The sequence below is a fragment of the Octopus sinensis genome, linkage group LG4 (assembly GCF_006345805.1).
Source record: "Octopus sinensis linkage group LG4, ASM634580v1, whole genome shotgun sequence".
Taxonomy (NCBI): domain Eukaryota; kingdom Metazoa; phylum Mollusca; class Cephalopoda; order Octopoda; family Octopodidae; genus Octopus; species Octopus sinensis.
Window position 1 is genome coordinate 119,072,202 of NC_043000.1, and position 17,208 is coordinate 119,089,409.

A 17,208-nucleotide genomic window follows, 5' to 3' on the forward strand; every position below is an offset into this window, starting at 1 on the left:
ACTGGGTAGGAGGTTAATAAACGTGACATCTTTATTAAACAACGAGAGCATGGACTTCAGTGCGTTAATGAGTTAAACAGATCATACGATCCACTACAATATTCCCTGGCTTGCGTTTACGGGGAGGATGGATACCATATCGGTATTCCACATTGGAACTCCTCTACAAAAACCGTTTCGTGTAAGGAATTCTTCGCATTCCGATTTATGATAAGAGATAACTGCTTCAATCACCTCCACCGCTGCCAAGACCTCTTTAACCAATAAGCTACTGATGTGTGTGCAAAAATGGAATCCGAAAGTTTATGCTTCATTAAACTCAATCAAAAACACTACGCTGCAACAGTTATACTCACCTACGTGATGGAATGAATAACGATGCTGACCCTAAAAGTCTGGGAAAAGTATGCATTCTTCCTTCTACCTTCACATATAGCCCTCGATATATGCACGAAAAGACTCAAGGTGCAATGGTAATTGTAAGATATTACGGTCGATCACATTTATTCATAACTTTTACATGCAATCCAAAATGGAAAGAACTTCAGGCAGAACTCCTTCCTGGTCAGACTTCTATGTGCCGTCATGATATAGTGGCTAGAGTATTTCACCTGAAATTGCATACACTTATGGATCTAATTAAACTAGGTGAGGTTTTTGGACCGTTAATTGTCACATGTACACGATTGAATGGTAAAAAAGAGGTCTTCTTCATGCCCATATTCTTATTTGGCTGACAACAAAGGTAAATTCCAACGACATCGATAAAATCATCTCTGCTGAGTTTCCTGATCCCTAAGTTGACAAGGACTTATACATGAAAGTTAGGGCCCATATGGCGCATGGTCCATGCGGACCAGGGTTTATCAAACAACTACCATGCGTTAAATACAAAAAAATGTGCGACAAACATTATCCTCGTCAATTCGTTTGCGAAACGCAGACTGACTGTGACGGTTATCCGCTGTATATGCGTAAGCGACCAGGAGAAGGAGGTTTTACGGCTGTAGTTAAGAATCACGAAGTAGATAACAGATGGGTGATTCCCTACAATAAATTCTTGCTAAGTACTTTCGATGCCCATATTAATGTTGAATGTTGTAGTTCCGTGAAATTCATAAAATACATTTGTAAATACATCAACAAGGGTTCCGATGATGCTTCGTTTGGACTAAAAAAACGGTGAAAGTAGAGATGAGGTAAAACAGTACTTAGTTGGTCGCTACATCAGCAGTAATGAGGTATTTTGAAGGATATTCGATTTCCCCATTCATGATAGGTATCCTCCGATACAACATTTAGATATTCACTTAGACTATGATCAATGGATTGTCTACACCAACGAAAATGCTGCTGACTTGGCACAGACACTTCGTGAAACGACTTTATCAGCATTATTTAAACTTTGCGAAACTGACGATTTTGCAAAAACGTTATTTTATCCACAAGTACCAGCATACTACATATGGAACAGAAACGCATGGAGCCGTAGAAAACAAGGACAACCAATAGATAGATTTCCGGGCATCAAATTTTCTAATTGCTTGGGACGAGTTTTTACAGTCCCTCCTACTTGACATGAGTTTCTACTTACATGTAGTAAGGGGGCCAACATGTTTTCAAGATCTCAGAACATACGATAACCGCGTATGGTCATCCTACAGAGAGGCCTGTTTGGCTTTCATCTTGGTTAATTCCCTTCCATTGTATTTTAAAATGTTTTAAAGGCTCTTGATATATGTGCTAATTAATAATTTTTTTGCTAGAAATTTTCTCATAAAAATTTCTTCTAAATCCCCTTAATTAATATTCAAAACCTGACAATTGAATAGATAATAATATCTGTTATTTAGTCTCTATTTTTATAATGGTCTTACAAAGTATAATGCTCACAGCAGCTAAATTTTGATATTAACATGGTCCGATTAGATTTTTTTCTTCTACGGAAGAAAGAGCAAACCTTCTTCTATCATACTCCCAATTGTGGTCAACTTGCGCCGCACGGTTTCAGAGGAGATAGTGTTAGTTGAAGGTTACCAAGCCTACCACAAACACACACGCAGACAACTCCAGGTCTATAAATATAAGATTTATCTTTGTGTGTGTGTACACACACACACACACACACATATATAAATATATATATGGATGTATATGTGCATATTCATATCTATTATATCAAAGTCAATGTCTTAATGTGTGTTCGTGTCTTACTTAGACATTCGAAAACTGCTGCACCGATCATGATAAAATTTGGAACACAAAATCCAAGCCTAGGGAGAAGGGTAATGCTGTGTGTTTCATACAATTTCATGGACCAAAATTACTGAATAGATCCTTATGATATTTGAAACTTAGATTCAATGCATAAGGGCGGATATAATGCAATATGTTTGGTTTGAATTTCAGATGGCTTAAAATTTATAAATTCATAAATTTCAGATGGCTTAAAATTCAAACATTTTCGACGTTGATGAACTTTCAGCCATGGGTAATTGACACACACCAGGAAGTATTCTCAAAGTTTCCACTTCACATGACGATTCTAACTCCCAAATTTTAGTCATTTCTTTTATGATCCAAAATTAGGTCATAAGTACTGAATGGATCTTTACAAAATTTGGAAATTATATTCTATGCATAAGGGCCATAACCCCCATGACAATTCATATATTTTTGCTGTTGATGAAATTTTAGCCATAGATATTAGACACAAATGAAGTAATATTTATAAAATTTCATCTTCTTACAAGTTAGAAAGACCTCTTCATGGGAAGTGAACACCCACAATTTAATCTTTTTATCTAAGCAAAGACGAATACAATTGTACTCTTGGAAGCTGTAGGGTCATCCGAGCATAAAATATGAGCATTATTTGTAAATCAATGGTACAACAGTGTAAGAGTTTGCTTTGACATATACTTAGATTGAGATTTCTGCAATGTGGTGCATAAATTTTTAAGTAAATGAGAAGCATCTTTGCCTCCACTGATTCAGTTGCAAAGTGTTGAGTAAAGTTATTTGGTTGCAGACCTCCTTTCAGCGTTTTTATTATCACCGGGTCACACATAGTCCCCAGATGGCAACATTGATTTCAAAGACTTCCCAGATGAGTGATTGGTTATTCAAAGACATTTATAGATTTTAAATTCATTCTGTCCAGTTACGTGTCAGCATAGTGGTCATTTGCAAACTCCAGAGGTGACACTTTCATTTCTCCTTAGCCCTCACGTCACACAGTTGTTAATGTTTATTTCAGTTGGGTCACGCCCTTCCAATTGTTATAGATTCGTAATGCATCTTACGGTTGTGCCTGTCACCTGGATGGTGAGGAATCCTATAGTGGGAATGGTAACGACTAGAGTAAGGTAGCTGACTGCTTATTGTGATCATTCGTCTTTTGGTTTCCTGTAGCTTTGCTCGCTTTTACAAACCCAGTGAGCATATATTTCTTATTTCAAAGAAATTCAAACAATAGATATAAGACCCAAGTTAAAAAGATTCTCAACAATTCGAATTCTCTGGTTGACATTAAGACACCTACCTCCAATGAGGGGTCTTAACTCTCACATTTTAGAGCTCCATGACCTCCATTTTTCAGGAGCAAAATCCTTTTAACAGGTTCTATAAGATTGGAATTTTTGAATATGCGTATAAAAATCAGTAGTATCGGATACATGTGGCACGATTACAATTTTGTTAGGGTGTATAAAGAGGGAAATAACCCTCATCTGCAATTTTGATGAAATTCGGAAAATAGGTATTCCAGTTCATTACAGAAAATATAACAGATAAGTGTAATTATTCAATTGCATGTAACACGTTAAACGCCGGGTATCTCTGCTAGTATATATATATATATATATATATATATATATATATATATAAAATTCGGTGTACATTTAAACACATTAAGAGATAGCCATCGCTGGACTCCCTTACGCTAGAAGTTCAAACCACTAATTAGGGATAAATTCTCAAAGGGAATGAAAAATAAAACATTTACCATCTATTTCCTGGACAATGGTTTCTGAATTTTTTAGCAAATAAAATAATTTGCCAGGCGATGTCTTCGTCAGCAGGTACGCCAAGATTAAACATATAAACACGAAGCTAATCCAGAATGTGCCTCTTGTATTTAATTTTTCAAATCCACCGCGCAAGCGCCGTTTTTTTATGTGGGGGACGTTTTTTTATTGGTACCAGAGTTGAGTGTGGTGTATGAATACCTCTGCGTATATTTAACAGGATGGTGTGTGTATATGTGTGTGATTTGTATTCGTCAGGGTGTTGTGTGTGCGTATGTGTATGTATATGTTTGTTCGCAGATGTGTATGTCTGCGTTTGTGTGTGTGAGTGTGTATGTTTGTGTGTGCTTTGTGTTGGTGGGGAAGTTATGTGTGTACGTGAGTGTGTATATGTGTGTATCTGAGTATGTTTGTGTTTTAATTGTCCTGACGTTGTGTGTGAGCAACCGTATGTGTTTGTGACGGTGCACATATATGTGTGTGTTGGTGTGTTGTATTTATCAGGAGTTCTCTGTGTGTCCGTGTATGTTGTGTTATCCGGGTGGTGGGTATGTGTGTGCCTGTACGTTATATGCATGTTGGTACTGAGTATGCGTTTGTGTGTGTGTGTGTGCATATATGTGGGTGTGGTTTATGTAGTTTCCGGGTGTGTGTGCACATGGGTGTTTGTGTATTGTGTGAGTGTTTTGTGTCGTTTGTATTGTTTGTGTAGTGTGTGTGTATACGTGTGAGTATGTCTATGTGTCTTGTATTTGTCAGGGTGGTGTGTATCATTGTGTGCGTGTACATGTTGGTGTGTATGTGTGTGTATGTCTGTGTGTTTGTTAGTGTTTGTTGGACTTGTATAGCTTGCATATATGTGTATGTGAGATTTTTTACTTTGAGTGTATGTGTGATTTTTTACTGGGGAACGATTGAGTTTGTGTGTGTGTACATATGTGTGTATATATGCTGGGTAATGTCTTTCGAGAGGAATTGCCTTTAGTTCTTGGAGTCTTTTATTTCGCGTTCACACATATACACACACACGAACGTGCATACATATTCACACACCATCCTGATAAATGTACACAAAGCCATACATACTCCACACTAAACTCTGGGACCAATTAAAAACGGCCCACGAACACAGACACAAGCACATACACACAAACAGAAACATACACATAAAGTCGTGCACAGAGACACACACACAAACTCACACCATTCTGAACTCTATGAACAGTCCGAAAAACCACTGAACCATGACATACTAGCCCAGAAACAAAAAAGAATTCCTTTTCATTCCACATTGCTATATATGAAAGAAGATTTGAAAATGCAATTCTAAAGAAGTTTATTCACTTGATCGGTTTTCCTTTTAAAGGAAAGTATTGTTAAAAGTAAAATATAAGCTTTGTATAAGCTTTTTTGTGCTGAGTGCTGGTTGTCACAAATATATTGAAATACATATATACGTGCTTTGATAAAAATAATAAAAAAATATTAAAAACAGTTTAAAGAAAGTATTGATTGATTGATTCTAGTTTCAGCTCATGAGCTGGGGGCACCGTCATTTGAAGAAAGTATTCAACAAAAACTATTAGGATTCCAATAAAAATCATGTTTGTTTCGTAGTACATATATATAGACAGAAAAATATATTTTTAAGAATTTAAAAAAATATATATATATATATAGGTAGGTAGGCGAATATCATCAATTTCTTTGAATGGGACAGCATTTCAAAATACTGCAACCTATTACAACAATGCATGAAGGAATAGTGGATTCTCTGAGAAGATCCAGTACACCCAAGTTAATGCTAGCAATAATACCACACGTAGAACTAGAACTAGAAAGGTTTTGTGGTTCAACCCAGCATTTAATATGGCCGTAAAATCTAATATAGGTTGAGAATTCTTAAAATTAGTTTCTAGGCATTTTCTACTTAGCCATAAATTTTAGAGAATATTTAATAGAAGAACGCTGAAGATTACTATTCTTGTTGTAAAAACTTCGCCTCTTGCATTAGCCAACACAACACTAAAATAATTACAGATAGCTAGAGTGCCGGTTCAAATCTGAAGATTTGTAATTGTAAAGATGAGACCTCCTGTCCGTTGGAAGGAAAATGTCTGGAAAAAGGGATTGTGTATAGGGCCAAAACACAAATAGAAAGCTCACAAGAATATAAAACATACACAAGGACTTCAGAAAATTCTTTCAAGACCCGATTTTGTTCCCACAGAAATTCCTGCCGCTACCCCGAAAATAGGACAAAGACTAGTTTGGCGAAACATGTCTGAGAATTGAAAGAAAATGAAACCTGTCCTTTCAATGTTACATGGAAAATCTCAGATAAAGCATCAGCTTACAGACATGGAGTTCATAAAAGACCCATCAAATGCAATTTATGCCTCTCTGTACTGAGTATGCGCTTGTGTGTGTATGGATATTAGCGCTTTGAATCAAAGACGCGAACTCTTAAATTCCTGTAGGCAGGCAACAAAATTTAAAATGTCAACCGACAAAATACCATATGAATAATATATGTTGACATTTGAATAAGCTTCGAATGCCACCTTTGAATTTGTATTTGTAATGTATGGTTATTTTGCATCGCAATGATATCGAATGTATATTTCGAAGTATTCTTTAAGAAAACCTTCGACTGTCTTACATATCATTTTCAAGCTGAAAATTTACCGGGGTTCATTTTTCTTGCTTTTATCATTTTATTATTGTATTTTATTTCATTGCATTTTAGAAACCCATTTAATTGTTACATTTAATTCATGGATATTTCTATATATGGTGCTGCATTTTGTAAATTTGTAGTTTTAATATTATATCCTTTGAGTAGCTTTAATAAATTGTTTGTATATATACGTTATGATCTAGATGTTTTTATGCGTATGTGTGTATTGTGGGTGTGATTATGTATGTGTATGTGTGCGTCTGTGTATTTGTTTAAGTATATGTGTATGTTTATATTTATATTTATGTACATGGATGTATACGTATGGTGTATATACTTATATTTGTGTGAGCACGTATTTGCGTACATATTTTTCATTATTTACATACATAATCATATATGTGGATTTGTATGCAAATATATACTTAAGTATATATATATATATATATATATATATATATATATATATATATATATATATATATATACATATATATATGTCTGTGTGTGTGTGTGTGTGTGTAATTTTATTTTATGTGTGCGTTCGTTACACACATTTAGTGAACTGTCTTTTCTTAAGTGTTTTTTCTTTTTCCAACTTCATACGAGCTAGCAACCTCTTCTTTTTCTCTCTTCTCTCCCTAGTTTCCCGTTTCTGTTTCTCTTTCGTTTTCTTTTTCTCTCCCTCCTCTCTACGCTTAATGTATACTTCCCATTTCTTTCGTCTGTAATAGCTGACCTGTATATGTATACACCAAAGAACGGCTTCTCTGCAAGGCCTCCGGGATTGTTAGGGACATGGAAGGATATCCGTTATACTCAAATTAGAGATCTGGACGGTATGCTTGCCGTATAAAAAATCCAAATTCTGGAAAAAGTCACATTTTCACTTAATATTTTAATATTCAATCGTCCTGGCTCACTATAATAAATGGACAGGAGAAAAGGTTGTTAGTGGTGAACGAGTAAGATTACTTGGAATTTGGTAAAGGATGAGTTGTCCGAGAAAAAAATCATTCTAGGGACCAGTGCTATAGGCCTTACCTCCACTCTAAACGCTTTGCAACGTTTCTTTTTGAATGTAGTGGTTATCTGATTGCAGCCCTCCCATAAAATCCGGCTTTATGCATCTCCTGGTGAAGTGTTTTTGTGGAAACTGGGTTTACGAGGTGGTCTTTAAGCTCTGCAATAATTTTGGGTGCTGTACTTTTGTGATCCTTCCTAACAATTCGCGTAAGAATCCGCCGGTCCCTATCTGAAAGTTTTGGTTTTCTTTCGAAGCTTTGTTTCAACGAGGAGGTTTTTCCCTCTTTCTCAAAGGCTGTGATTACTTTCGAGACAGTACACCAAACATTTCGGCTGTTTTCGTTACGCCAGCGCCTGCCATACGAGCACCAACAATTTGATCTCTTTGAAAGACCGATAGATCGGTCATTTTAATGAATTTTAATTATCTTTTTCTGATGATATCTGAAAAAACCCCAGCAATTTTAGCAAAACATTAAGCAACACTAATAATAAATATATAAATAAACATAAAGATAAACAAGCTTTTGACGGTTTTATAGATATTTCAAAATTATGATGCTAGGTGTTTCCATTATTTTGACCAACCCCTGTGTATGCATTTGTATATATTTATGTTTTACCCATATTTGTCTGAATATGTATGTAGCCATATGCCAATGCCTGTATAATTCTTGGCTCTCCGTCGGTTACGACGACGAGGGTTCCAGTTGATCCGATTAACGGAACAGCCTGGTCGAGAAATTAACGTGCAAGTGGTTGAGCACTCCACAGACACGTGTACCCTTAACGTAGTTCTCGGGGAGATTCAGCGTGACACAATGTGTGACAAGGCTGGCCCTTTGAAATACAGGTACAACAGAAACAGGAAGAAAGAGTGAATGGTATTGTGAAAGAGTACAGTAGGGTTCGCCACCACCCGCTGCCGGAGCCTCGTGGGGCTTCAGGTGTTTTCACTCAATAAATACTCACAACGCCCGGTCTGTGAATCGAACCCGTAAGTTTGCCACCCTAATCACTGGGCCATTGCGCCTCCACGATGAATGTAAATAACAGAAAGAGATTGCTGTTTTCTGATGTGCATTGTTTGAGGATAATAGAATGGACATTGTCCACTCGAAGCGACCAGATTTAACTAGTGTATGTTGTGAGATACTTCATACACGCGAAGCAAAGAAGGTGGTTTCCTCTGCGGGTATACTGCTTCTTGAACCATCGTCATTGTAAAGTTGCATGAAGAAAGTTTCTATAAAGTTTGCAGAAATAAGTTTAGTAAGTGACCACTTTAAGTCTAAGACTCACTAAGGCTTTCAACCGGAGCGAGGTACGGACCTACCTGTTGCAGTTCCAAAGATGGTCTTACAGGTGTTGCAGTACCGCGTGCAGCGTGTAGTGCTAGCGATTTTTCTCCAGGTGTGGGGTTCTGTGTTCTTTACATGAATTGTTGCAGGGCATCTATTATCGAACTACTTGTAGGATTGAGGTCATGTTTGCATGTGGATTGCTTTCAATCTCATGCCTACCTATTTCTCATAACTCACAAGTAAAGTACATTTATTGCCAGGGATAACTGGTATGAAAACCGATGGAGCTATAATCAGTTAGCTGACATGAAATGTTATTGTTTGCAGAAGGTGGGTGTGGTGTAGATCTAAGTCATAGCTGAGCATGCGCGGACTAGTTACGCTAAAGCAATCGTTGGATGACCCTCCAAGTGCATAGATGTGAAGTGAGATAAACACTTTCGAAGTAGGAAGAAATACAGTCGAAAATTGGTAGCTTAAGTTCACAGAGTGCTTGAGGTAACATATACCTTGTAGGAGGGCGAAGAAAGAAAGTCTGAGTCAGTTAAGTGGAAGTCCTTGTTGCCGATGTCCAAGAGAATATGTGAGTGTAAATGAATGAAATCAGTATAGTTACAGGCAACTTTAGGCAGCTAGCTGGCAGAATTGTTAGCATGCCGGGCAAAATGCTCAGCGACATTTCGTCTGTCTTTATGATCTGAGTTCAAATTCCGCCGAGGTTGACTGCCTGTTATCCTTTCGGAGTCGCTAAATTGAGTACCAGTTGAGCAGTGGGATCGATGTAATCGACTTACCCCTTCCACCGGAGTTTGCTGGCTTGTGCCAAAATTTGAAATCACTATAGTTTCGGGCAGCACTTTCTGGAGTGAGCTTTGAGTAAAGAGTCTAATCTGGACAGCGAAACTAATCTATTAATAAAGACGAAAATATTCGCGCCTTGAGAAGATCAGAATGTATGATATGCTAGCCTGTTAAGAAGTGATGTACAACGTTGAGGTTGGATCGGAATACAGGGATGTTAGAGAAGCGGAGGAGGTAATTGTCTAGAGTATTTAGCGTTAGTTTTTGACATCTTGGGAAGTATAGACGGGAAGTTATGACAATCTCCAGTCACGAACCTGTTCCATACGCTTGCAACAGCGAACTACACTAAAGTCTACTAAATGGAAGAGACCACGTCTAACACCCCAAAGAATTTGGAATTTTAATCGCAGAAGAAAGAAATAAATATATACTGTGATCGTTATTTTTAGTCGAATGTAATGCACTGAAATTACTCTACAAATATTCTTGGTAAAGCCTGAAAGGCCCGCAGTTCCACCGATCTGTATTCGTGGCCTTGAGGTGGGAAAAATTTGCTGCGTAAGTGAGGCGACATAGAATCGGTAGGGAATGGAAACGTGGAAAGTAATTGCAGCGTGGAAGGTGTTTATAAGCCATTTAAGAAGCGCACACAAACCGTTAGATTCACTTCAACATTTAAATTTATTTTGCCAAAATATTTTCATCGCTTTCAGACCGCGACCTGATCACTGACAAAATTCCATGCTGTACGGAATTTTGTCAGTGATCAGTTTGCGGTCTCAAAGCGACGAAAATATTTTGGCAAAATAAATTTAAATGTTGAAGTGAATCTTACTGTTTTTGTGTTTCCTAAATGACTTATAAACACCTTCCACGCTACAGTTGTTTTCATTCTAGCACACGATCTTAGATCAGGTTACTTGCTATGCAAGTACATCTCCGTGATTTGGAAAGTGTTTTCTGTTATCAAAACGTCCTTGTGAAGCATGACATTGCATTCTACATTCACTCTCACATTCACAAAAACTTGTTACCGAAAAAAAAAAACTCGTCAAACGCCTGCTCTCTTTCTTTCTTTCTTTCTTCCTTTCTTTCTTTCTTTCTTTCTTCCTTTATTTTTTCTTTCTGTCTTCCTTTCTTTCGATCTTTCTTCCTTTCTTTTTTCTTTCTTTCGTTCTTTCTTTCTTTCTTTCTTTCTTTCTTTCTTTACAATAAGGCTTGTCCCTCTGCATAGACGATGTGAGAGAATGGTGGGGGGAATTTTAAAAAAAGTTATGCATAACCTCCCCATTAATAGTCATTGTGGTTCGTTTTATGTTACAAAGTGTATAAAAGCAATAAAGAAATCAAGCAATTTCAGTCGCAGCCTAAACTTCAGACTTTATGCATAACACTTTAATCAATATATATATATATATACATTTATATTGACAAAGAGTTCATCGAAATGGGCTTTCAAGGTTTTTACCTGAAACGCCAACACACATTTTGGCTGCCATTAATTTTGCTCCATGTCTTATTTATTATTCCATCATATTCTCAGGAAAGCTGTACAAAAGACGGTGAATATAAGTGCCATGAAACAGACGATTCCAAATTCTATCATTGTACAGGACCTAAACACGGCATATTGCAATCTTGTGGGAAAATACTACGTTTCAATCCACAGTATAACGTCTGTGACTGGCCAGTCGATGGCGATAGCTTTTGCAAAACACAGAGAGATCAGTCAAAAACCACCCGTGATGTTGGAGCTACAAAGTATGTAGTTACTACTTCTAAACCATCAAATTCTCTGAAAAGCTGTAGAAAAAGCAATGAATATAAGTGCCATGAAACAAACAATTACCAATTCTATCTTTGTACGGGATTTGAAACAGGCGCATTAAAAACTTGTCCTGAAGGAACAGATTTCAATCCAGCAGCTAGCATCTGTGCCTGTTCAAATATTCCAAACGCTTTCAAGTGCCACAACCAGGATGATCAGTCAAAAACCACTACTTCTAAACCCCAACTCACTGGTAAGTAATATATTTTCAAGAATTTTATGTACCAAATCTCTTCTTTCAGTGATGTTTTTATCTCTTGCCACAGTAGTAACTCAATAAGAAATAAGCGATCTCTGATTGTCGAACTAGAGTTATATATAATCCAGTTTACAACACTCTGAATTTGGTATTTATTCAAAACTGCTGTTCTTTCTCTTATCTTTTAAGCTTAAAATATTTCCTATTCTAAGCAGTCATTTATCGATTTTATGTTGCTTCTTACGAACGACCATTTCTTAAAATATTAAACGGCGTAAAACATGAGTTTATATCCGAAATTGTAATTCACCACCTGTTAACGATCTTGTATACAAGTTTGATAGATTATTTTAGATAAGAGGTATTGTATATAGTATAGGATATAGTCATTTTAACTACTATATTTCATACTGAAAAGGTGACTTTGGACTCAATTCTCGGACAGTGTTGCGGGTTGGGTTTTTGAATAGGGTATTTTATCTCCTGTTGCTCCAGTAAACTCTGATAATCAGGATCAACATAGTTTTGAGTCATAAAATAATGAGAGTAATTGGCGATAAAATGAGTAATACTGTCACAACTAGAAGTGACGGGGGCGGAAACCCAAAATGAAAGTATATTCTGTAATATTCTGCATAGATAACAACAAAAAAACGCCACCGAAGCAATGACAGAACAGATTTAAACTAGAAAATAAATTAAACTTGAAAACAATGTTTGCAAGAAATTTTTCTTTATAAGCAAAACATGTCATATGAAATCAGATTCGTGAATGACAGTTCATGGTTTCCGAATATACTTCTCCAAAAATACCCCTGCAGATACGATGAATATAAAGCACTGCCCATTCTGCATTGTCGCCTTGGCTGTTTTTGTTTATTGGCGAGCACCCATCTCACTTCGATTGTTTAAACATTCAAATAACGGGATAAAATGGAGAGTTAAGTTTGTATTCCACAAACATCAGCTCAAGTGGTCTGTGTAATATACATTGTCTGATATGAATGCATCAGATAGGTTAAGTTTAGTTAAGAGCCATTCAGCTAAAATGAGGTATTGTTAACATTGGTGGAAATCTCCCCATAATATTACAAAAGAACTGAAGGCGGAGAGCTAGCATATTCGTTAGCATGTTGGGCTAAATGCTCAGCGCCTTTCTTGCGTCTTTATGCTCTGAGTTCAAATTCTGCCGAGGTCTGCTTTGCCTTTCATCCTATCCGGTTTGATAAAATATATACCATTATATTACTGTGTAATATACATTGACTGATATAAATGCGTCAGATAGCTTAAGTTTAGTTAATAACCATTCAGCTAAAATGAAGTATAGTTAACGTTGATGGAAATCTCTCCACGATATTAGAAAAGAACTGCGTTCACTGATATTCTTCGATAAGCAAGCCATGGAGTCGCTTTAACAGCGGCGTTCACCGGGTGTATTTCTATGCATAACATACACGTTCAGATCTATGTATTTCCACGAAGAATTTCAGTGATCTTTGAAATGATTACTTTATAGTGTAATATAAATATTTTCTGTTCTCCGATAGTAAAATGGTTATGTTTTCGAGATAACTGCATCATTCTGCTCTCTTGAAAATCAACCTTCCAAAAATCCCCACGGTAAATGAAATTTTTGCGCAGTTTTCTCTGATTCCACAGATTTCCCCTATTGTTTGCATAGTTTCAATTTTACCCCCGTATCAATGGTTGAAACTCCTGTTTCTTTTTTTATTATTGTAGATCAATAGCTCTAGGCCTCATTCCATATAAGAGTTAATTAGCAGATGTGTGTTCATATCCATTTTGAAAAAAAACCGTCCATCTTTTGATTTGATTTGCTTTGTTGTTTTTTACCTTGCAGGTCCCTGTCAACCAGAACATTGCAAGCTACCGAAATGTAAATGTCCTGGGCCGGAAATTCCAGGCTCATTGCCAACAAATGCAACTCCGCAGATAATTCTATTGACTTTTGACGACGGAATTAATGAGCACAATATCGGTTATTACAGGGATTTGTTTGGTTCTAACATAACAAATCCAAACGGCTGTCCTATTCAAGCAACATTTTTCGTTTCCGGCGATTATACTATTTATAAAAATGTGAAAGAATTATATGGCCAAGGACATGAAATAGCTTCTCATAGCAAAACGCATAAACTTCCACACGCCTATTGGTTGAATTCTGATTACGAGACTTATACCGATGAAATAGTTGGCATGAAAAACTGGCTTATTGAAAAGGCCGATATTCCAGCAAAAGATATTCGTGGAATGCGCTCACCGTTTCTTTCAATGGGAAAAGATGCCCAGTTCAAAATGTTGAAAGATAATAGATTTTACTACGATAGTTCGATGGTTACAGGTTCAGTTTCTACTACTACAGAGATACCAGTATGGCCCTTTACACTTGATTACCCGGTTATCAAAAAATATTGCCTACTTAAATACTGTCCAGAGAAATCATATCCAGGATTATGGGAAGTCCCACTTATACGTTGGTACAATGACGAAGGAAGTGCTTGTTCAATGGCTGATTCCTGTATAATTCCTCAAAACTCATCGGCTGTCGTAAATTACTTGAAAGACAACTTTAATCGCCATTATAAAAGAAATAGGGCACCTTTCGGCATATTTTTGCATGCACCTTGGCTTAAAAATAACTTAAAACCATTGAAGAAATTTTTGGAAGAAGTTGCCCTCAAAAACGATGTATGGATTGTGACTGTGTCTCAAGCTTTGCAATGGATTCAGAATCCAGTTCCATTGGACAAAATTTCTGAATTCAGAAATTGGAAATGTAAATTAAATAACTGAGGAGAAACAAACAAGATGATGGATATTTTATGATTCAAAATTGAAGTATTTAAATATATACTTGTTCTCGGAATTTTTACATTTTTACCATTTTTACATTTTTAACATTTCCATTTTTGCAGTTTTATCGCTTAATTGAATAAATTGAGATATACTGAAATATATTCTTGCTGCACTTCATAAATCAATTCATAAACAAATAACACATATAAATAAATATGCGTGTATATTATTTGTATGTATATATAGGTGTATATGTTTGTATGTATACATAGGCGTGTATATGTTTGTATGTACATATATATATGCATTTAGATATATGTATATATGTGTGAATGTATATATATATGTGTATATATGTGTGTGTGTTTATGTATATATATAATGTGTATATGTATGTATATATATGTGTGTATATATAGGTATGTATATATGTGTATATATGTATATATATGTCTATATATATATGTGTATATATATGTGTATATATATGTGTATATATATGTGTATCTATATGTGTGTATATATATATGTGTGTATATATATATATATTCGTATATATATGTATATGTATGCATAATGGTGTATATATGCAAATATGTATGTATATATATGCGTACATATATGTGTGTATGCATATATGTGCATATATATGTGGATATATGTGTGTATGTATGCATATATATATGTATGTGTTTACGTAGTCATATATATATGTATGTATGCATATGTGCGTGTGTATGTATATGTGTGCATGAATGTATATGTGTATACAGTGGCGGCCAAAATGTTCAGAACGGCATTGTTTTCGTCAGAAAAGTAGATATAATTTTTTTTATCAAAGTTGTTTTATATTCTGTAATTTTCACCGACAATAAATACGATATTATTTGTTATTGCTTGAGATTTTGATGTAATTTGAGAGGATAATACAAAAGTTATGGATGATTTAGTGATTTACTGCAAAACCCATGGCGGTCAAAATGATCAGAACGGTTGCTTTTACTCCGTGATTTAGTATATTTGACCGGCGAACTCTAATAATTTGAATTTGTTTACGTGACGGTTCGTTTACTAAACATTAGTAAGAATATTTGCAGTTTACTTTGTTAATATAATGCCACTTACTCCGTTACCAATTCGTCAGCAGATTATTAAGCTTCGAAGGAAGGATAATTTAAGTATTGGATAAAATAAATACCATTATATTACTGTGTAATATACATTGACTGATATAAATGCGTCAGATAGCTTAAGTTTAGTTAATAACCATTCAGCTAAAATGAAGTATAGTTAACGTTGATGGAAATCTCTCTACGATATTAGAAAAGAACTGCGTTCACTGATATTCTTCGATAAGCAAGCCATGGAGTCGCTTTAACAGCGGCGTTCACCGGGTGTATTTCTATGCATAACATACACGTTCAGATCTATGTATTTTCACGAAGAATTTCAGTGATCTTTGAAATGATTAATTTATAGTGTTATATAATTATTTATTTTTCTCCGATAGCAATAATCGTATAAATGTTTATGTTTACAAGATAACTGCATCATTCTGCTCTCTGTTGATGAACAACCTTCCAAAATCCCCACGACAAATGAAAGTTTTGTGCCGTGTTCTCTGATTCCACAGATTTCCCCTATTGTTTGTATAATTGCATTTTTACACCCGTATCAATGGTTGGAACTCCTGTTTCGTTTTTTATTGTTGTAGATCAATAGCTCTAGGCCTCATTCCATATAAGAGTTAGTTAGCAGATGTGTGTTCGTATCCATTTAAAAAAACTTTCATTCTTTGGTTATCTTTCATGGTTCATTTACTTTGCAGGTCCCTGTCAACCAGAACATTGCAAATGTTAATTAAATAACTGAGAAGGAGAAACAAACAAGATGATGTGTATTTTTCGATTGAAAATTTAACTATTTAAAATGTCACTTATTGTTCTCGGAATTTTGCCATTCTTTGGGTGTTTTTTAATAGTTTGCTCTTCATCAATCTTTTACATATTTTCTTATTCACCTTTATGAAATTTTATCGCTTAACTGAATAAGTTACGTAGAAATACGTAGAAATGTATTACTACCACTCTTAAGAAATCAATTGAAAATTTTTAAAGCTTTGCTAAGTAATCTTATTAAAATATGCCATTATAAAATTATGAATTGCTTAATTTTTATTACAAACTCGTATGAAATTTGAAAATATTTTATATCTTATATATATTAGATGAAATACGAATTAAGACTGAATTTCTAGTAGATTTATACAGTTCATTATGTAAATATACTTCGCTTCAAAAAGACGAGGTTTATAAATGACTACAATTGCCTTCAAACTTTGCTTTTCTGACCTGAACATCAATGTTTTGAAACTGACCAATTTTCCATTACATTTCTACTTGTTAGACGGAAAATGAAAGGTGTTTGTGTGTGTGTGTGTGTGTGTGTGTGTGTGTGTGCGTGTAGTGGCTATAGGATTGATCTCTGGTAAAAATATTAGGGTACATATTGTCTGTGTT